Below are 22,331 nucleotides of genomic sequence, written 5' to 3'. Positions count from 1 at the left end.
ATTAGTGAGTTGAAAAATGTGATAGTATGAGGGAGAGCATATAAGCAAGCCATGGCCATGGGAGCATGGGAGGTCCACAAAATTAAAATATCCCCCACTTTGAACCAAGCAACTGAAACAAGAGAGCAGGATCCTCCCAAGGAAAGCTCCATTGTCTCTTCCATTCAAGCATATATTCGTCCTTTCACTCACCCATTGATATCCACCATTTTACCTTTATTTTCTGTCATCCATACATTCATTCATCCATCATTCAATATTTCACAATTCCATTCCAACTGTTTAATATAACCTCCATGTGGCATTTGTCGTGTAATCTGTGAGCATTCTTGTTTTTATCCCTACCTGTTGTATTTGCATTATTGTCCTTCCTTTCCTTCCTAATGTAAAGCGCTCCGATATCTATGGGATCTTGTTCGCGCTACATAAAACTTTATAAATAAATAAATAATTCCATCCATCAATGCTTTCACACGTCCATTATCTATGCACACAGCCATCCATAATTTGACTTACCCATCGATCAATAAAGCTTTTCATCCATCAGTTGATTCTTTGATCCAGTTATTCATCCTCCCTCTCAGATTTCCATTAACTCTAGCAACCTTTCCCCGATCATCCTCTCACCCACCCACCATTTTGCCCACTTATCCACCCATTTTTTTCACCTACTCATTAAGCCATCCTTTCACACATCCATCTTTTCAGTCACCCATCCATCCATTCCTCTTTTCACCCACCCATCCATCCTCTCAGATTTCCATTTACTCTACCATTCTATCACCCACCCATCCTCTCACCCACTCATCCTTTTACCTACCTATCCACCCATCCGTTCACCCACTTATCTATCCATCTTTTCACCCATCCATCCTTTTACTTACCCACCCTTTCACCTACCTATCCATCCTTTAACACACCTATCATTTCACCCACCTGTCCATTCTTTACTCTACCATTCTTTTGCCCACCCAGCCTCTCACCCAATCATCCTTTTACCTAACTATCCACCCATCCTTTCATCCACGCATCTATACATCCTTTCACTCATACATTCACCCTTTCACTCATCCATCCGTCCTTTAAATCACCCATCCTTTCACCCACTTAAGCATCCATTCTTTCACCCACCCATCCATCCGTCTTTTAAACCACTCATCCTTTCACCCACTTAAGCATCCATTCTTTCACCCACCCATCCTTTCACCCACTCATACATCCAGTCACCCATGCATCCTTCTTTCCCTTTTCTATAAACTCATCTTTTTCGTAGGCGTTAAATACAAGCTTTTGCCTGCAAAGTGGCAGACAGAAGAGGCCCATAAAGAACCCCACCCCTGCTGTAGCTGCTTAAACGGGAGGTCCGCAATGCCCTTGATCCTATGAGATGGAAAGTGAAACATGTTTAACAACTGTGTCTGTTTTAGACCAACTAAGGTAGCACTGGAGAATGTGATGCATCTTTCAGAACATTAGAGAAACAAATGATAGATGACTGTACCAAACAGAGGTACAAAGGTTCGACTTTGGGCATGGTTTAGGGATTACAAGGAACTTCAGTTGAGGGAAAATGTAATTTATTCTCTTACTATGAAGGATTTGAGCTCCTTCTTGAAGGTATTCAGAAAAGTAGCTTTTCTGGTGGATAGTGGCGGAGCGCTCCATAGCTTGGGGGCTGCCCCAGAAAAGAATTGCTAAAGGGTCTTTTTTTCATGGATCCCAAGAAGCAGAGAGCTCTTGCTCCTAAAGTTGCAAGTTCCACCAGAAACCCTGAGCTTCTTTGCTGCTTTAAGATGAGTGGAGTACTGCTTAGATAGGAGTCAATCTCGTTTTGGGTGGACAGGATATGAGTGAATCGCCATAATTGAGTTTGTTGAGGGTAAGAGCTTGAATAGGTAGTTTGAAATCACATTTTGGGATGAAATTATTAGTTTTTCAGATCACTTTCAGTTGACACTCAACCACTCTTACCGTGTGTTGATGTGCTCATTAAGACGAAAGTGGTTGTTAATGTTAGGAGATTTGTAAAGTACATGGCTGTCGCTTTAAAGGGACGTCCCGGAGCTAGCGCAGCACTGTCGAGGATGAAACCAGAGATGTAACTTTTATGTTAATTAATGGTGAGATTCCTGAGGCTGAAAGGGTGGAAAGCCGTTTTTGAGCCAGAAAGTGATCACCCGAGGAGGATAATAGAAATTCTGTCTTGTTGGGATTCAGACAAAGTACGTGTCGCAACATCTAGTCCATAAGTTCGTCCAAGCTTTTTTTTTTTATAAATAACATTGTTATTCAGTGGTCACTCTGAGCTTTAGCTGCTGCGTACACTCTGCATATTGATATTTAATGTCCAGGATGCTAAGAAATTCACCCCAAGGCTCCACATACACTCTGAACAGCATGGAAGAGAGGAGGGATACTTGAAGACGCTGTATGGGCTTACCATACAATGAGAACCATGTATGTATTAAGTGTTAGAGACCAGTTGCTTTTTTGTGTGTCAAAGAGAATGTCGTGATCAATGGTGATGAATACCGTAAATAGCGATGTTAAGGCTAACAGGGATGCAGGCGCCTCTCTGTTGAAGGCATTTTGGGCATTGCCCATAACCTTGAGGGAAGATGTTTCTATGCTATGTTCAGGTCTGAATCCTGACTGGAGTTCTCAAATAAGGCTGTTTGTAGTCAGTAAGGGCTGTGTGCATTTATTTTGCTGCACAGTGTTTTAGTAATCTGGCAACAAATTGGAAATTCGAGGCGGGTTATAGTTATTGGGATTCTCAGGGTAGCTTCCTGTTTTCATAATGGGGTCTTGCATGACCTGTTTTTAACACGACAGGATCTGTAGGGAGACGTTTATTATTTGGAGCCAAGCAGAGTTTAAGTGAGATCAGTGTGTTTTTTTATCAAGAGGAACAGGGTTTGGGTCATCAGTGTAAGGGGATAGTTTTGTTTTTGCCACCATGTCTGAAAGGGAAGTCGACTTAATGGGTTCAAATCTAAACCAGCTTGTTTTAGTTTATGGCTGTATTTTGCTAATTTGGCTGGGGGGCACTGACTAATGTCAAAAGCTTGCCGAATGTTTGAGATTTTATTTGAGAAATTCTGCTGTTGCAGAGCAGCTTTCCTTTGAAGCTTGACATGTTTTGGAATTTTGATGTATATCTTATTTGAGTCTGGTGAAGAGTTTTGGGGATTTGTTTTTTGCTTATGCAATTTGGGGGCTGAAAATGCCTTTAGCTTTGAAAATGTTGTTTTTATAAGCTCTATTATTTTTGTTTGAGGGTCCTTAAGGAGCTACAGGAGGGTTTATTTTGCCAATGCTTTTCTAGCCCCCTTATTTCTCTAGTTGAGTTCTTGAGAGCACAATTTTACTGACTGCTTATTGTTCCGTCTTTTCTTCTTTAGAGGAGCAACAGAATTAAAGGCTGCGGATACCACTTTGTGCTACTGGTCTACCAAGGGAGACATGCTTAGAGGGGCAGTGTTTGTATTCCAATAAAGGGGACGTCTAATAAATGGAATGCGGTTCACACCAGTCGGCAAAAAATATCTATTTTTATTTGTAGTCTTTCAAGTGTCGACCTTCCGCTGGAAATATGAGTGTTCACTGTGATATGCGACACTCTAGAGTGAGCAAGTGTATCTCAAACGGTCCCCGTAGGACGCCGAGTCTATCGACTCGCTGATGGTCCAAATTGGATTTTGCGCGAATAATGGATACCTCTATTGAAAAGCCTAGGCTTATGTCCATTTACGTCAGAAAACACCGCTACATCGGTGAGCTCGAGTTTTTGCCCTGTGGAAGCCCAACCTGGGCGAAACGCGTTGGCTGTTTGTTTTGATCATCTCGTATCAAGAATACTCTACAGGGTTTATTAAATAAGCTTTTTCATATCACTGAAGGACATTTATTCGTTTCAGCACATTGAAGCATTGTGCAATCACTTTTATTGTTGCCTCTCTACTTGCTTGTTGTTTTATTAGCGCTACATGAAAGCAGGTGCTGGATTTGGTGGTTATCTGGCATAGGGAGAGTTTATGTGAATAAGGTTATTTATGTTAGCTATCTTAAGTTTCTTGTTTGTGGCTGTACATATTTGCAGACAGCAAGAGAAATATGAAAAGTGTTTTCAAGATGAGTGCAGTCAACATTATAGTGTGTTGTATCATGCATATCCTGTGGAGGACCTATTAGGAGATAGCTACAGTTTGATTTGAGTTGGTGGTAGCGATTGAGTGAGGTCTGGAGTTTAGCAGAGAGCTTGGATTTGGGTAGTGCGGAGGGAGAAATTAACTATTTGAGATCTGAATTGCTCTATCTAAGGAATTATACTGAGCAGGGTTGAGGTCTTTCAGGAAGGATAGCTTGTTCAAGATGTCTTTGTTTAGTTATCTAGGTATGTCCGAGTTATCTACTTAGTGACTATTTTCTTTTTGGGTACCAAAACCAGCATGTCAGGCATAGGATGTGAGTAATTCTGTAGTGTCATAGATGTAGTACTGGAACTGGGAGGAGCTTGTCAGCTCTTCCTCCAGTTGGAGAAGGTATATGCTATGCAATTAGTGTGATTCTTCCTCAACTGTTAAGATCGGGCAGAGTGTGTTCAATTTGAGCGACAGGTATACCCAGCCATGGGTCTTATGCTCACTGTGCAATAGAACTCAAACTGCACCCTGCCGATGGGGCCAAAACTGGTCCAGGATTGCTTTTGCCTGCCTGGAAGTTTGAGCTTGACTGTTCCTACTGGAGCAGGATCAAGCAGATTTGCATTTTGCTGGTTCCTGTCTGGGGTGGCACCACAGGCAAAAAAATCAACTGAATTGAGGAATAAATAATCATCAGTGACTGAGATGAATTCAAGCAATCCATCCATCATTGTTTTCTTCAACTTGTGCAGAGAGCAGGGCAGTGTCTTCTCATAGCTGTGGCTGTAACTTAGATTTTGGGTTCTCTGATAAGAGGATGTGTTCTACAAGTACCTGTGATTTGGGTGACGTGCCTTCAGTAAAACGAGGGCATTCTTCTAGCCCTGTGCATGTGAGAGGTGTTAATCCGGAGGTTCAATTCTATAATGTGTTCTGTCAATGACTGTAAGTTAAATTTTGTGTTTCCATTTAAAGCGGTGTTGTCATCAGGCATGCGTGGATGGGGGCGCTGTGATTCTGAGGTAGTGATCTCAGCTAAGTAGGGATGCTGTGCCTGTATCTTGGGACGTTGTCTTTTTAATGTAAGAGGTGTTGTCATCTAGGCTCGTGAGGATGTGGTGACTGGTAGTCTTGAGAACACTATTGGAGAAGAGAGTATTAAGACTTTTAAAAAGGACAGAGAAAGCTTGCAGTTATTTTGTCACTGCCCTATTCATAATGTTGCAGTTGTTGTAGATTGCAATTGTGATGCTAGATTTGAAATGTTTTTTATGGCTGTAGTTACGTCTAGTATATTTAAATGAGGTTCTGAAGTTGTCTGGCCATATTTTTGTGATCTCTGTGTAAAATATAAGGTCGGCTTTCAGTATTCCTAAAACTGCTGTTGTGTAAGGGTGTGCGTAAAGCATATTATAGTAAGATTTGATAATTTTATGTCTGAGCAGCTTTGGTGAAGTTGGGGGTAATTGTACTTATGAACAGCGTTTATTTGATGAGGGTATTACTTTCCGGATGTAGGTGAATGCTACTAAATGACACTGTTTTGTTTAAGGAAAATTTTAAGTAGAATGCGGTGTGCCTCATGACATGGAATCATCTGGTACAATAATGGGTATTGACACTTCCTGGTCTGATCATTTGAGATGAGTACCGCAACATTTTGATGTTTTCAAACTTTTATTTATGTGGCTGGTTTAGTTTATTTAAAATCATATAAATGTACATTTCACAGACAATTGCACATATTTATAATTGTCCCATCGCCCATCTTCACAAAACACATTTTGCAAAACTCACTAACTACGTCTAAGCAACAAGGTTCTTTCACTGCAGACTGGATGGTGGCCATTAACTTAGTTACACATTTTGAATTAAGATTGCCAGTGTGTCATCTTTCATCCTGCTATGGACCCCTTCCATTACACGATGGCTTTATCTGCAGCGATGTCTGGCGTAAACTTGCAAACCACCCTTCTTCAGAATTAACATTCACCTTCTACCTTGTTTTTTACCAGTCGCAGGCAGAAGCAGACCGTAACATTTTACAGCTTCACACCTAGATCATCTTTAGCTTATTGCAGAATAAATAAAAGAGTTTTGCCTTACATGCAGTTCTAAGATGATGTAGACAGCATATTTATATTTAAACATGAATTTCTGTTTGGGAGAGATTTGCTGCTAGACTACTTTAGACAACAAAGTAAGCCTAGACCTCATATCAGGTTACTCTATAAATATAGCACTAAGAAACGTTAGGGTTGCCACCCACTAAATATTTCCCTGACATACCATTTTTTGATCAATATTGAGAACAATAACAAAAACAGCTAAATCAATCACAACACTGTTTACAGTATTTTGGAATGCCAAACTAAAACAATCAAATACAAAAATAATGCATTTCCACAAATATTCTAGAGCTGTCAAAAGTAACCCAAAATGATTATTAGAGCAAACAGGCAGAACCTTAACGTTAAAAAAAATGGCAAGGATTTAAGACTGATTCCTTTGCCACCTTCTGGTTTTTCCAAAATCTTAAAAACGTGCAGCTGGCGAGAGGACCATGGGGGGCTCATGAATTAGCTGAATGGTTATACATTTGCAGTCAGACTTACGATTTTTTACAAATAAAAATCACTCTGCACAAATGTATGTGGGTGTACAATATTTAAAAGGTAGCCTGTGGTGAAAAGTTAATTTCATGTAAAGACGCACAGAATCTTGTAAAAGGCTGATGAACTGTAGAGGCGGAGCTAATTTCAAGAGAGAGCAGCGCTGTCTGCGGGCAGGAAGGAGGGTGCAAGCAAATCAAAAAGCATTGGCTTAGCCATTAGGCCTGACCATGACTAACAGGTGTCATTTTGTTCTCATTATAAGCATATACACCAAACATAAAACCAAGAAATACAAAAAGGTGGCAGGTATAGCGTAAAAAATATTTTTTAAAGCATCAACTACTGCATATGTAATGTAATGTAAAAAGGATTTGTAGAGCGCTGCGTTCGCCGGACGGTTTCTTGGCGCTGATCACTAACCCAGGGAGAGGCAAAGGGGGGAGAAAGAGGAACCTTATGTATAAGCACCGCGGAAAAGGTGAGTTTTTAGGAGAGACCTAAAGTGAGGGTAGGAGGAGGAGAGTCTGAGGTCCAAAGGTAGAGAGTTCCAGAGTGAGGGGGCCAGAAAGGAGAATCTAAGGCCTCCGTGCTTTTTAAGCTTAAACCTAGGTGTCTGGAGGAGAGCGTGATGGGAAGAACGGAGGGATCTGGGGGGGGCGTACGGGTGGAGAAGAGAGGAGATGAAGGAGGGGCCGATGCCGGCCAGGGATTTATGGGTAAGGCAGCCAAGTTTAAACTTGCATCGTTCCGACACAGGGAGCCAATGAAGGGCTTTGAGGAGGGGACGGACGTGGTGATGTTTTGGTTGACGATAGATTAGGCGGGCGGCCTGATTCTGAATTAACTGAAGTGTCTTTAATTGGTATTGCGGAATGCCTGCATAAAGGGCGTTGGCGTAGTCAATCCGGGAGATGACTAACGCCAACAACGCCAGGGTGAGAGCTTCAGTGGTTAGGAAGTGAGCTATTTTTCGGATTTTTCTGAGCTGATGGAAGCAGGAGGATACTGTGGCGCTGACCTGGTGATTCATGGAAAGATCCTGTGAGATGTAGACCCCCAGGCTTTTTACTTTATCAGCGGGACTAGGGGGGGGGGGCCAAGGGAAAGGGGCCAGAAGGTAGAGTTCCAGGGATTGGCTGGGCCTCCGACAAGAACAAGCTCCGTCTTGTCGGGGTTAAGCTTGAGGTGGCGAGCACCCATCCAGTCGCTGATATGACAAAGGGTGGACTGGAAGTCCTGGGCCGCTTCCTGCGAGTCAAGGTTGAAGATGAGCTGAATGTCATCTGCATAGTTAAATGCAGTGACATTCCTTCCCCGGAGGGAGCGGATCAGGGGGGTAAGGTATAAATTAAAAAGGAGCGGAGACAAAGGCGAGCCCTGCGGGACTCCGCAGGTGAGTTTCATCCTATCCGCCGAGAATTGGGAGATTCAGACAGATTGGTGGCGGTTCGTCAGGAAGGAACGAACCCAGTCAAGGGCCGTCCCTCCAATACCGGCCTCCTTGACACGGTCGACCAAGATGGAGTGGTCGACCGTGTCAAAGGCTGCCGACAGGTCCAAGAGGATTAAGGCTTGGCTGGTGTTAAAGTCAGCACCTCTGCGGAGTTCCTCCATTACAGAGAGAATGACCGCCTCGGTCGAGTGGGCTGGTCTAAACCCAGCCTGTTGAGGGTCCAGGAAGTTGGAGTCCTCAATAAAGAAACTGAGGATGCTGGTGACATATGACTCAAGTACTTTGCTAAGGTAGGGAAGGAGGGAAATGGGACGGAAGTTGGCCATGATCGTAGGGTCGGCGCTGGGTTTCTTCAGGATAGGTACTACTTCCGCGTTCTTAAACTGACTGGGAACCTCGCCGAGCAGAAGGGAGTTGTTCAGGAGGGCCAGTGGAGGGGTGGGACAGGCTGAAAAGGCAGCCCGGAGAATCGCGGGGGCAGCAGTCTGTGGGGGAACCAGAAGAGACTTTATTAAGCACAGTGATGAAGACTTCTTCTGATATGGGGGGGAACTGAGTCAGAAAATGAGGGTTAATAGAAGGTGCAGCCTCAGTGAAGGCTATAGCCGGGGGAGTGGAGGAAATGCTATTTTTGATTTTGATAATTTTTTCTATAAAAAAACAGTTGAGGGAGTCACAGAGTGCTTGAGACGGAAGAGGTTTGAGGGTTACCCTGTCCGGGTGTGAGAGCTTGTCTACGATTGCAAAGATATCTTTAGATTTCTGCGCAGAGTTGAGGATTTTGGTGGAAAAGTAGGCGGTTTTAGCGGCTGATATTGCTAGTTTGTACCCGCCCAGTAATTTCAGAAAAAGTGGTTTCTTTGAGGGATCGTAGCTTCTGCGCCAGCGGCGCTCGGCCTGGCGGAGACCAAGTTTTAAGGTTTTGAGACTGTCGGAAAACCAACGATGTGCGTCGTGGGGGCGCTTAGACCTAATTAATTTAAGGGGGGCAACCTTGTCGCTGGCATGTTCTAGCCATTCGACGAGTGCAGCTTCTTGGGAGTCAATGGGGCCAAGGCTGGCCGAGACCGAAGATGTTAAAGAGGTGATGAATAAATCGAGGTCTGCTTTGTTCCAGTTGCGAGCATGGAGGCTGGGGCCTCGGCTGCGAGGAGGCGGGGGGGGACCAGAAGGAGAAAAGAAATTAAATGGTGGTCGGAGCAGTGGCAGGGTGAGATCGTGAGCGACTTGATTTCAAGGTTATAGGTCCACACCTGATCAAGGGTATGGCCCTTGGAGTGAGTGGGTAGATGAACGTGTTGGATACCATTAAGCCCAGTTAGTAGATCAGTGAAAGCCAGGGATTGGAGGCTTTCATGGGTATCTGACGGCCAATAATTGAAGTCTCCCAGGACTAGGAGTTTAGAATTGTTGATGGTAAGTTGAGAGAACAGGTCACCAAAATTCGAATAGAAATTAGGCATGGATTGTGGGGGACGGTATACCAGAACACAGGTAAGGGGGGAGACAGAAGATTAGAGTCTAATTCCCAGACAGTCCACCTGAGGGATGGTGAGGAGGGAGAGGGAAGTAAACCTGAGGGAGAGATCGATAATGGCGGCTACGCCGCCTCCTAGTTTGCCGGCAGGCCTATTGGCGTGGAGTATATAGTACCCCAGAGGGATGGCAACTAGGATGTCGGGGGAGGAATCCTCATTCAGCCAAGTCTCGGTTAGGAGAAGGACGTCGGGTCGGTCTGAGTCTAGGAGGTGGAAGATGTCAAGTTGGTGTCTGACAAGTGAGCGAGTATTAAGGTAGATAACTGCTAATTCCATATTAGCGGGTACCTGAGCGAGTGGGGGTTTAGGAGGAGGAGGAAAAACTGAGGGTTCAGAAGTGAAAAGGGACGGGAGGGACTGTAGCTCAGGAAAGGTACTGCGAGCTTGATAAATACCTAGTTGTTGCAGGCGTGTGGAACTGGTGGTGTCCAGTGACCGAAGTGAGTGCAGTGCAATCAGGTCCCTGGGAGTGAAGGTGGTAGTTTGGGCAGAGTGACATGGCCCGGGCCCCGTCCGGCCGCGGACGGGCTTGCCTTAGGCGCGCAAACGGCGCGCCCGCTGCGCACGTCCGCTGCGCTTCCGGTATGGACACATCCTATATGCAAGTGGAAGGGAGGTTGGAAAGGGGCGTGGCCTAAATAAGTGGGCGTGGCCTGATCACGCGAGAGAGGCGGCAATTATGATCAAGGCTGGCCTTGCCCGCCCGCTGCAGCGCTGAATCGGCTGTTTTAGGGGGTCTGGGAGTGGCCAAGATGAATCCTTCGTTTTAACCGCATCACTGCGGCGGCTTTTCCCGCTGTGTGCGGCAATTTGCGAAAAGCCACGTTACGTGACGAGCTCAGCTCGTCATCCGCACACGACTACCGTGGCTGATGACGAGCTGAGCTCGTCATCAGCAGCGAAGCGGTTAAACAAGCAGGTAAACAGTGTATTAAAATCACACAAGCAAACAGTTTTAAAAAAGAACAAAGTGACGTGGCTCCCGGCTGTGCCTCAGGAGAGAAAGTGAATCAAGCGAGCGCTAGTTCTCAGCGCTTAAATACGCTTGGCGAAAGGGGCGTGGCCTAAATAAGTGGGCGTGGCCTGATCACACGAGAGAGGCGGCAATTATGATCAAGGCTGGCCTCGCCCGCCCGCTGCAGCACTGAATCGGCTGTTTTAGGGGGTCTGGGAGTGGCCAAGATGAATCCTTCGTTTTAAACAAGCAGGTAAACAGTGTATTAAAATCACACAAGCAAACAGTTTTAAAAAAAGAACAAAGTGACGTGGCTCCCGGCTGTGCCTCAGGAGAGAAAGTGAATCAAGCGAGCGCTAGTTCTCAGCGCTTAAATACGCTTGGCGAAAGGGGCGTGGCCTCAATAAGTGGGCGTGGCCTGATCACGCGAGAGAGGCGGCAATTATGATCAAGGCTGGCCTCGCCCACCCGCTGCAGCGCTGAATCGGCTGTTTTAGGGGGTCTGGGAGTGGCCAAGATGAATTCTTCGTTTTAAACAAGCAGGTAAACAGTGTATTAAAATCACACAAGCAAACAGTTTTAAAAAGAACAAAGTGACGTGGCTCCCGGCTGTGCCTCAGGAGAGAAAGTGATAGCATTTTATTAGAGTGGTATAGTGCTTCTAGCAGATGTGCTTAGAACAGAAACACTTTTTTAGCGGGAAAATATGATTGGCACAAACATAGGGTACTATGGAGTTTGAATTACTGTAACTTTGAAGACACAAGAATGGCTCAAAAAATAAATATCAAGAATAGAAACACTGACAGCGTAAAGTATTGGCCTGCCAGCCCCAGCACTAAAGTGCAGTTATTTTTAGGAGGATGTACACATGTGATCATGAGAAATTCCATCACTCACCGTGCAAGAGAAACAATGGCTAAAGTGGGCGGACCCACCGCCCTATGATGTGGCGGGCATAAGCAAAATATGAATGAGAGCTAAACAAAGAAACACATTGGGAGGGATACTGACCCAAAGCCTCACTGTATATGTATAGAGCTTTGCACTTTTTAGGTTTTGCCTCGCCGAAGGATGCGCTCTGCGCATCTTTTCGGCGCAGGCGAAATCCTGTTGAGTTGCATACTGTGGCTTGGTTCGGCCCTCGTCCTTGATTGGCTGGCTCCGTAAACGGAGCCTTGCCATTGGACGAGGGGCCTGTCCGTCAATGCCGGACCAGACACGGGGGCGTTCCCGACATTCTTTGGCTTTTGCCGACGTCACGGGACGCCGGGAACGCCCCCGTGTCTGGTCCGGCATTGCCGGCACTACTGCATCCTACCACTTTGCATTGGGTGGCCCAGGGAGAGTTGCCGCGCAGCCATTGGCTGTTCCCCGGAAGCAGAGGTCCGGCCCGCCGCCTGGTTGTGGGCGGGGCCGGGAGGACGTGTTGTTCCGCTTCCCCCTGCCTGGGGGAAGCCTTTGCGGGAGTTGCCGGTCTCCCGTGCCCAGAGGGAGACCGGGGAAGAGGAGAGGTCGCGTCGCCGCTGCTGGGGGCTCCCGGCGCCCCGGAGGAGAAGTGGATCGGGAGCCTGGCGGCTCCACTCGGGAGGACGACGGCGGAAGGAGAAGGCGGTGCTGGCGGGGCCGGGAGGACGTGTTGTTCCGCTTCCCCCTGCCTGGGGGAAGCCTTTGCGGGAGTTGCCGGTCTCCCGTGCCCAGAGGGAGACCGGGGAAGAGGAGAGGTCGCGTCGCCGCTGCTGGGGGCTCCCGGCGCCCCGGAGGAGAAGTGGATCGGGAGCCTGGCGGCTCCACTCGGGAGGACGACGGCGGAAGGAGAAGGCGGTGCTTCATTATGAGGAGGAGACCCGCCGCCGCCCAGCAGAGAGGCCGCCGCCCGGAGGAGCCCGCCCAAGAGAGCCCGGTGAGTCTGAGCCTGAGCCACTATCGAAATCTGAAGCTGTCTGAGTTTATCAGTAGCGTGTAATTGAAGCAAGGCAGATCACAGAGCTTTTCTTCCCACTGTGGGCTTGGCTCAAGTATGCTTTGGAGTTAAAGCCCAGAAAGACTGCGTCTGTGACAAATTGAAAGACAGATCCCACTGAATTCCAAACAAATCCCCAGCTGCTTGGGAATCACGCAGGCAAATCATCTAAGGGGGGTTTGATGTAGCAGGAAAGAAAAGTGCAATGGTGAATGCGTTCTGGGTACGACTGTACAAAATAAAAAGATGATTGTGGACTACAACATCTGCATATCTCTATATTAGTGCTCTTTACTATCGCATTCACGTTAACAATCACTTCCGGTTTGATGTTGCAATATTGTTGTCAATACCCTTGATCGACCTTGCAATTGCGAGCTTGCAGTTTGTTGTGGGGGGCAGCCTGCTCCATGGGTGTCTCTGAAGAGTTCCACGCTCTGACTGAATGGCTTCAAGGGAAGAAGCTCTCGAAATAAGTTTATGGTGTGTGTTTCATGTTTTTTTGTTTGCTTTGTTTTTGCAGTTTTATGCAGCGCGAACTCGACCTGAAGACGTCAGAGCGCTTTACACGGGCACCAGTTGCATTACAGACGGGCACATTCATTTTTGAGGGCGTGCCTGGTGAGTGGTGTTCTGATACTGTATCTGTTGTGCATGGGTGTCTGTGCGTATTTTTGCATACAGTGTGATGTTTGGGTGACTGCCAGAGTTTGTATGCGGCAATAGACAATTGGTGGACAATAGTATCATGTTGTGAATACTGCTGTTGTTACTTCGCTCCATTAGCCACTAATAGTGTAATACACTTTTTTATAAACGTTTTGAAATGCAATCTGAATATTATCCTCACACGTATACACTCGGTAGGATTTTAAAGTACACCAAATGCCCTGAATTCTTCAATTGTGGAGAATATGAATAATTTAACAGTGCAAATAATCCCCGAGATAGAAATCTACAAAACAATCAAACATGCCTTTCAGAACTCATCGAGTTTATGTCTGTGGACAAAGCGAAGCGTGCATTGTGTGACACCGCCTCGATGAAAGAGTGGCTTATTGTGAGGATTGCTCTTCCCCTGAGCGTAGGCAGTGCTTTCTCAGTCCATGGAAACAGAGGAGGCACTAGACCACGTGACTGAGACATAAATGCGCAAAACTTACATCTACTCCCCCTTGGCATAATAACATTTCTGTGCAGCTTTTTTCAGGATGGCAGGGCGCGCTCCTCAGTACTAGCCAATCTTTGAGGATGTTTGGACATGTGTTAATATTACTATTAATACCATTGTTGTTCATAGCATAATTATAATATTGTTGGTGTTATTATCGTGTTTATTGGGACTAAATCCATTACAGAATGTGTGAAACCTCAGTATATTCTACAACTTTATTAATTACATTTTTGTGTAATACCTGTAGTCACAGAGGCACGCACTATTCTGTACAGAACTATCACGAGAGATACCGAGTCACAGGGAGGCTGAGTGACTATGTAAGGACTGAGAATCATGCCGCCTCTGGTATTTTCATTTTCAGCTTCTCTTTCCTCAGCCTATTTGGTTGCAATCCTATTTCTATTATAATGACAAATTAGGTCAATAAGTCTGCTTCAGGAGCACAGAATGTTTCCACCCTAGAATTCCCTGTACTTTTATCTCTGAAACGATTTTCTGAATGCAGAGCAGTACTGTAAGATAACAAGACAAGGCATGGCAACTTGTACTGAGACTAATGCAACGAGCAACTAAAGAAGCAAAATAGAGAAGACAACATTTGCTCGTTAGTTGCAAAATAAATAATACGCCTCCTAAGATCAATATGTTTCGGTTCAACATTAAATGCTCCTGACCTTTGAGCCAGGACCTGGAGGTGCTTCAAGTAGCTGTATATGAAACCTGTTAACAGCACACCATCTTTGGTTATTGATCTATCTTAGGATGTGTGCTGCATTTAGCAGAGCCAGAAGCCTATTTGATTTTAATTGGGATGAATGTGGCTAAGAGCTTTCTGTCCATTTGGGATCAATGTCTCATTTTCACTGTGATCAACGCTGTCAGCCTGATGATTGCTGCAGTGGGTGGGAGCGGCAGTCACCTTGCTTCAGAACCAGACAAAATGGGATGAAACAACAGGATCTTGGAACAACTGATTAAATCCAAAGGGCCTCATTTATGAGAAATGACGCATCGCTGCGTCACTTCTCAGTGCGCACTTCTTGCGACATACCTGATGCGTCATATTTACTGTATGGCGCATCATGTCGCAAGGAGTTACAGATACATCAGTATTTCTGACGTAGCTGTATGGCGCAAAAGTGACGCATTGCTGCTGTAAATGACAATGCCATTTATTTATGTTAAAAAAAACATAAATAAAAATAATGTCAAGAGCAATGCCAATAGCTCTAACTTTAACAAAGGCAAAACCATTGCATTGTAAATGCTTGTTATTAATGCATTTTATTACTTGAAGCTCGAGACAAACCTAAAGCTATCTCTGGGCCAGACCTAAAAACGGGGCGTCAGCAGGGACGTGGGATGTGCTAGCAGTGTCTGGGCTGAAAATAAGAAATGGGCTTTAAGTCTTAAAAACTGTGCCAAAACTAGTGTCCAGCATCTGTCAAGACAGAATGGCAAGAAAGTGTGGCTCTCAGCAGTAGGTAGATAGAACTTGTATGCAAACACAGGGCCAGCAGATCCTCAGCAGAGGGCGGATTAGGAGCAGTTGGTAAGGTTTCATCAACAGAGGTTCCTTATGCATGGTGTCAGCAGATGGGGTGGGCTTGACATTGGCCTTGGGTAAACTGGTAGTCATAACGTCATCAAGGAGTGAATGGACAGCCATGGCAAGTCGTACAGGACTGGCACTCAGTGGAACTGGCTGATAGTTACCAATGCCTGCATGGAACTTAGTGGCAGCAGAGGGTGACAGGTCCTTGTGTCAGCAGACTGGTTATGTGGCAATACAGTCAGGATATGGTATAAGCAATGTGTGGATGGTGTTTGGCACCAGCAGAGGGACGATGTCGTTCTGAATTTGCCATTCTGACACTTTCTTACCCGGCAGGGTGCAGGGTAAGTGGCTGTTTTTGGCACAGGATGGTCTGCCATGACCCATTCATATCACGGCCCTGTACAATGCCGGGCTACTTTGAACATTTCTGCCAGCTTCCAGTCCAGCCATGGTGGGAAGGGTTGTCAGTGAAGTCAAGGAAGATACAGCGATAACAATGAGGCAAGGAAGATACAGTGATAACAATGAGGCAAGGAAGGTACAGCGATAACAAGAAGGCAGGCATAAAATCAGCAGGGGACGGGAAGTGTGTGCAAACCGTGCCTAGGGAAATCGAGGCAGTGTGCTTAGAAAAGTACTAATGCCACTGTATAGTAAGGCCAGGATTCCATTTGGTGACTGGACGTGTCAGCATGGCTAGGCGGTGTGAGGAAAGTCTAGGTACATGGTGTTAGGAAAGAATGGTTGGACATTTATCTGCAGAAGATAGTTTAATGAATGGTGCCAGCAGATGCATGGCGTCAAACAATGTTTAAGCGCATGTTGTCAGCAAGAGAGCGGATGGGGTTTATGGAGAAATTGGGGGCGGGGGAAAGGCGGAAATGGGACTGCTAGTGCTAAATGGGACGGACGTCTTTGAAAGAAATACTTCGATTCACTAAATAGCGCCTCTCGAGATCCTAGGATTACACACTTCAGTCTGTATGGGATATAGGTTCCCCCCCTCTGATACAAGTAGGCCAGTCCAACAATTAACTATTCGATTAAAAATTAGGCACGTGGCGTCGCTTCTAGAGACCTTGCCCTCACCTGGTTCACCGCTGCGCGCTCCGGCTCCCCCAGACGCCTCGTTTTCCTTGTGCTTTCCTTAAACAGTGTCCCCCGTCCTCGGGTGTTTCTCCGCTCCTGTCCTGTGGTGCACTCGCCTCGGACAAGCCTGCTGACGTAAGATCCTACGCTTCTCATTGGTCAGAGAAGACTCTGATTTCCGAGAAGGAGGCGGGGCTGCCAGAAAGTCCATAGCTCGGAGGAACTTCACAGGGCATGCGCGTTCATGCCTCCCCACCTCCTTCGTGCCCCCACCCCCTGCCTCGAACTTTTAATGACAACTTAGCTGCACGAGAAAGGATGTATTGCTAAAACGACACGGAAAGGGAAATTAATACGTTTTGGTGACTGGAGAAAGGGAGATCGTAGTTACGTTTGTATTGTATGATGTATGTAAAAAAAAAAAAAAACGAGAGATTACGTGTTGCTTAGAAGCCCAACTTCCACATTCACTTGTTTAATAAACAAGCATTGGCCAAGCCAATAGGCATGGGTATGCCTATGCAACATAGCTATTTCTTTTTTGCAGGTTTATATGGAGTGAACTCGATCCGAAGGTATTGGAGCTCTTTACGTGATCACCAGTTACATATGAATTTTGGTAGGCACGGGGAGATTAAGTGCTTTGCCCAGAATCACAGGTTGTTGTGTAGAGCCTACCCCAGACTCAAACTTGGTTCCCCAGCTCACATGTCGACAGCTATGGCTGTTAGGCCACATCCTCTTGCCAATGTGTTTTAGCCATTTTGTGCATAAGCGTGACTGCTATTCAGCATGGCTAAAAGTTTGTGGTATAGAGGAGGGTGGCATTGAGTGTCATTGAGTGGAGTTTCGTGAACGGGAGTAGGGTACAGTGGAGTGGCATAGAGTGGAGTACAGTGGAGTGGTGTAAAGTGGAGTTGAGTGGTTCAATGTGTCGTAGAGTGGATCAAAGTGGTGAATTTGATGAGGCGTTTTGCACTGCAGGAAACACTCGTGAGGCAGTAGGAGGGAGTACATATGTTTTATTTGTGCTTATCCACTTAGCAGGAGAGCGCCGGGCATCCGGTGCTCTCCGACGATCTCCAATCACTCGCGCATGTGCACTGAGCGCCAAAATGGCCACCACGCACGCAACGTCGTGACGTCGCGCCAGTAGGCTTGAACGCGACTCTACATATCTCCCCCTTTTTCATACGAACAGAACATTTTTTGCATGAATTATGAAGTAGGCTAATTTGCTTCTCCCAGTTCAAAGTCTCAAAATCGGGTGGGCCTCACCACTGCTCTACCTGCTCGGGTACGCCTTACCGGATTAGAGGGAACTTCCCTGGGACAGTTCCCTGCTGGGCTCACCGCCTTATCCCCTTGTGTACAGGGCCTTTCTCTCCTCGGGTCTCTCTCTCTTCTCCTGGATGTTCTCCTGCCACAGGGACGTCACTGTCTCCCAAGTCCTCGTTGTTGCCACCTACTCCAGAATTCTCTTCTCTTTCAGGGGTAGTTTCCTCATTCTCCTGTGGCCTCCGGTCTTGTGATGTCCCTTCCTTATCTTCACGGGACCATTGTAGAATCTTATTACATTTTGACATTTAGTCTTGGGACCATACATTTCCATCACTGAGCTACGCTGCTCTGTCGTATACTTCCTTTACTTGAAGGGGTTGGCTGTATTTGCTGTCCCCTTTTTTCCGCAACACAGCTAGTTTGACTCTAACCCATTTCCCTCTCTCAAGGGCTGTTTCTTTCACATTCCTTCTCCGGTTATAATGTTCTGCATATATCCTTTGGGCTTTCTCCAGATTGTGCTGCACCACTGCCGGAGACTACTTGCTTGTTACGGTCTTCTCCTTCCACGCTAGGTTGTCTTTGGTGAAGGGGTCTCGCCCCCTCAGGATCTGGAATGGGCTGTACCCTGTGCTCGTGGGGGTGATGCGGTAGGCCCACATCATGCTTTGGACCTCCTTTTCCCAATCCTTGCCCATCATGATGGCAGCTTGTATGGATCCCATTATGACCCTATTGAACCGCTCAACTTGACCATTACTGGCTGGGTGGTATATGGAGGTGTGCTTGACTTTGATGCCATTCCTCTCTGCGTACTTATACCACTTCTCCGATGTAAACTATGGACCATTGTCGCTCAGAATGGATCTAGGAATACCTTCTCTGAGGAAGACGGATGTGAGGAATCGGAGCACTGTTTCCGTGTCCATCTTTTCCTGTATGTGTACTTCCGGCCACTTCGAGTGCCTGTTGACGAGGACACACAGATATTTCGGCATGCCCTGGGTATCTAGTACGGGTCCCAGGATGTCTACAGACACCTCCTCCCATAGATTATTCGGGTTGGCAAACTTCCCTAAGGCAGGCCTTAGGGGAGTCAGAGTCTTGTCTGCTCTTTGACACTGGTCGCAATCCCTTATGTGTCTTTCCACTTGGATGTCCACTCCTGGCCACCAGTACATTTGCTTCGTTCCCATTTTTGTTTTCACAATTCCCAGATGGCCCTTATGCAGTATCACCAACAGGTGGGGTATTAGCGTTGTCGGGGGGACTACTTTGCCCCCTCTGTACAAGAATATTCCATTGTCCCCCACCGACAGTTCCTCACGGACCTCATAGAATTTCCTGAGTGCTGGCCGCAAATTTTTTTTTTCTGGCCATCCATGTATTATACATTCTTTGACCTCTCCGATGTCCAGGTCTTCTGCATACACTTCAGTCCACTCCTGTTTGCTTATCACGCGTTCCTGGTCTTCCATCACGGCTACCATCTCCCCACTCTCTTCCGCCTTGCTGGGAGCTCCTTCCATTGCTGAAGCTCTACTGAGGTAGTCCACCACCTTGTTCCTTGTTCCAGGTATGTATTCCACATCATACCTGTACTCTAGTAGTTTCAAGGTCATCTTGGCGATGCGTGGTGTGGCGCTCGCATTTCCACTCGAGGTGAGTACTTTGACCAACTGCTTGTGATCAGTCTTGAGTTGGAACCTCGTGCCCCATAGGAATTGGCGGAACTTCCCCATGGCCCACACTACCGCTAACATCTCCTTTTCTATTACGCTAAATTTTTGTTCCGTGGAAGATAGGGACCTGGATGCGAAGTTGAGGGTCTCCATTGTTCCGTCTTTCCTCTCCTGCATGAGGACTGCTCCCAGCCCCTTTTCGCTGGCATCTGTCGTCAATACTGACTGCCCTTGTGGGTCTTATCCTTGTGGTGGTATGGCTTGGCTGATGTCATTTTTCATGGTGTCAAATTCCTTTTGTGTCTCTTCCGTCCATGTGAATACTGTTTTGTCCCTTATGAGTTGCCTCAGGTGGTGCGTCTTGGTGGCGAAGTGTTGTACAAATTTGCTATAGTATTCCTCCATTCCTAGGAAGGATCTTACTTCTTTGCTGGTTGGGGCTAGGGCGTCGTAAATTGCTTTCACGTTTGCTCGTTTGGGCGTGATGCCGTGTTCTCCTATTTCGTGACCGACGTCATTCCGAGTCGGCACTTCTCCCATTCCGCTGTTAGGCCATTGCTCTCTAGGATTCGCAGCACCATGTCCAGCTTCCTGTCGTGATCCTTCAGGTCCTTTCCCATTACCAGAATATCGTCCTGGAAGTACTGCACTCCCTCGATGTCTTTAAATAAGCAATGCATCAGTTTCTGGAAAACTGCAGCCGCAGAAGCTAGACCAAAGGGCATGCGGCGTAATTGGTAGCATCCAAAGGGTGTTATAAATGATGTCAGTTTCCGGCTTGCTAGGTGTAGGGCTATCTGATGATAGGCAGAAGTGAGGTTAATGGTGGAGAACCACTTTACCCCTTTCGTCTTGGCCAACATTTCTTCGATGCGCGGCAGCGGGAATTTCTCCACAATTAGGCATTTGTCCGGTTCTCGAAGGTCTACACAGAGACAAACCTTGCCATTAGGTTTCATTGCCACCACCAGGGGCGCCAGCCACCCGGAGCTTTTTATGGGCCCGATGATTCCGTTCTCCTCCAGTCTGTGCAGTTCCTGCTGTACTTCTTCTCTCACGGCTATGGGTACGTTCCTTACTTTGTGGGACTTAGGCTTAGAGTTCTCCTTGAGGTCTATCCGATGTGTGAATTTTTCCAACTTGCCCACCTTCCAACCGAATACTTTCAGGAACTCGCTCTTCATCTTCTCAAAGTCCGGCCATCGCTCGGGGGCTGTCAGTAGCATTTGCGTGTCTCCTCCGGGATCCAATTTTATTCCTAGGTCACCTTGGTCCATCCATCCTCGGACCGATGGTCCTTTCTCTGCTACGTACAATTTGCACTCTGCTCTCCGCCCTTTGAACTCGAAGGTTATGACTCTGTACCCGACCATCGGGATGGGTTCACCAGTGTACGAGACCGGTCTTATGTCAGGTGGTTCTAGTCGTGGGCCTAGGTTGGGTACGAATTTCTCATTCCACACTGCCCTTTGGACAATGGTATACGGGGATCCCGAGTCCACTACGATTTTAATATTCACTCCTCCTATCACCATGTCGCACTACAGCTTGCAGGAGCGCCTGCAGTCAATGCCCAGTACTTGTCCTTCTACGCATAGCACATTGTCTTCTTCATCTGGTTCTTCTTCTTCCTCCTGCTGATCCTGCGCCACATACTTCACCGTGGGTCTTCTCATTTTGCGGTGGCATACCTTTTCGTAGTGACCCACTATGCCACAGAATATGCATTTCGCCCTGAATGCCGGACATCGTTTGTCATGGGCCTCATGGGACTGGCTTCCACACCAGTAGCACGTGGACATGCTTTCTGTGTTCTGCTTCCTCTGCTGTCCGGGTTTCCCCGTCCACTTGTTTGGTCCTTTACCTTCTGCCTTCATGGCTTTGCACCTTCCTGGTGGTTCCTCATCATCTACTTTGTTCACCATGGGCCTTAGGGCAGGTTCTCTCTTTGCTGCGTTAGCGCACCGTTTAGACAGTTCTGCTTTTTTCACCATGGCTATCACCTCCTTGAGCGTGGCGTTTCCATTCACCCACAATTTGTCTTGTACGGTCTTATTGGTGGTGTGCATGACTATCTGCTCTTTTATGAATTCATCGTGCAAAACACCAAATTTACATGTTATCGCCAACTTCCTCAAAGCGGCAACATAGTCGTCAATGGATTCGCCAGCTTCTTGTTTCCTCTGCTGGAAATTGTATTGGTCAATGGAAGTGCACACCGCTGGACGATAGTGGTTGTTCAGATCTTCTATCGCATGTCTTAATACGTCATCATCTGCATTCTGTCTCGGCGTGGGCACAAGATTCTGAAATACCCTTATCCCTTCTGGGCCTAGTTTGTGCAGGAGTATCCTCCTCTTCCTTATACTGGGGAAGGCCTCTCCATTCTCATCTTCCAGGGCTTCTATGTAGTTCATGAAGTACTCTCTCCAGTCCTCCCACTTCATCAGAGGCTCTCCCGGTTTGGGCAAGAACGGGATCGGCGTCGTAAGTGAAGAGGCCTGCGCACTCATTTCGGCACGTCTTTCTGGTTCCACCCCTGGACCCTTTGGGCTGCCCGGTGCGCTTGCGCCCTCACGGTGCGCTTGGTTAGGTTGGGGTCCCTCTGCGCCCCCTTCTTTGCTCCTCGCTGACTCCACCAGGGCCTCAATACGTTGTGGGTGCTTCACCTGGGTTGGCCGCCGCTCGCTGTCCCTTCTTCAGTCTTTGTCCCTTGTGTCCTGGGTTTACGGTGGGGTCAATGCACGACTGCCACCACTTGTTGCCTTCTTCTCCTTGTACCTGGCGCAATTCTGTTCCTTCTGCTGTTCTCTCTATTTGGCCCCTTGCCTCTGCCACGCTCTCCTGCAATACAGTGTGTGGTTTCTCCTTGCCT

At 46.9% G+C, this 22,331-nt stretch overlaps 1 protein-coding gene across 1 annotated transcript in view; it reads right to left on the bottom strand.

Annotated features, from left to right (window-relative positions):
- The window catches only part of MAP3K14 (mitogen-activated protein kinase kinase kinase 14), a 129,951-nt gene extending 113,339 nt beyond the window's left edge, over positions 1–16,612 (bottom strand). Inside the window, exon 1 of the mRNA XM_086923846.1 lies at positions 16,494–16,612. The gene's annotated coding sequence lies outside the window, so the exon portion shown is untranslated. The remainder of the gene's footprint in view (positions 1–16,493) is intronic.
- Positions 16,613–22,331: the final 5,719 nt, after the last annotated feature.

This window comes from Lissotriton vulgaris, chromosome 5 (genome assembly GCF_964263255.1).
Source record: "Lissotriton vulgaris chromosome 5, aLisVul1.2, whole genome shotgun sequence".
NCBI classification, from domain to species: Eukaryota; Metazoa; Chordata; class Amphibia; order Caudata; family Salamandridae; genus Lissotriton; species Lissotriton vulgaris.
Note: the sequence above shows the minus strand (reverse complement) of the source record. Positions and strands in the feature narration are given on the sequence as shown.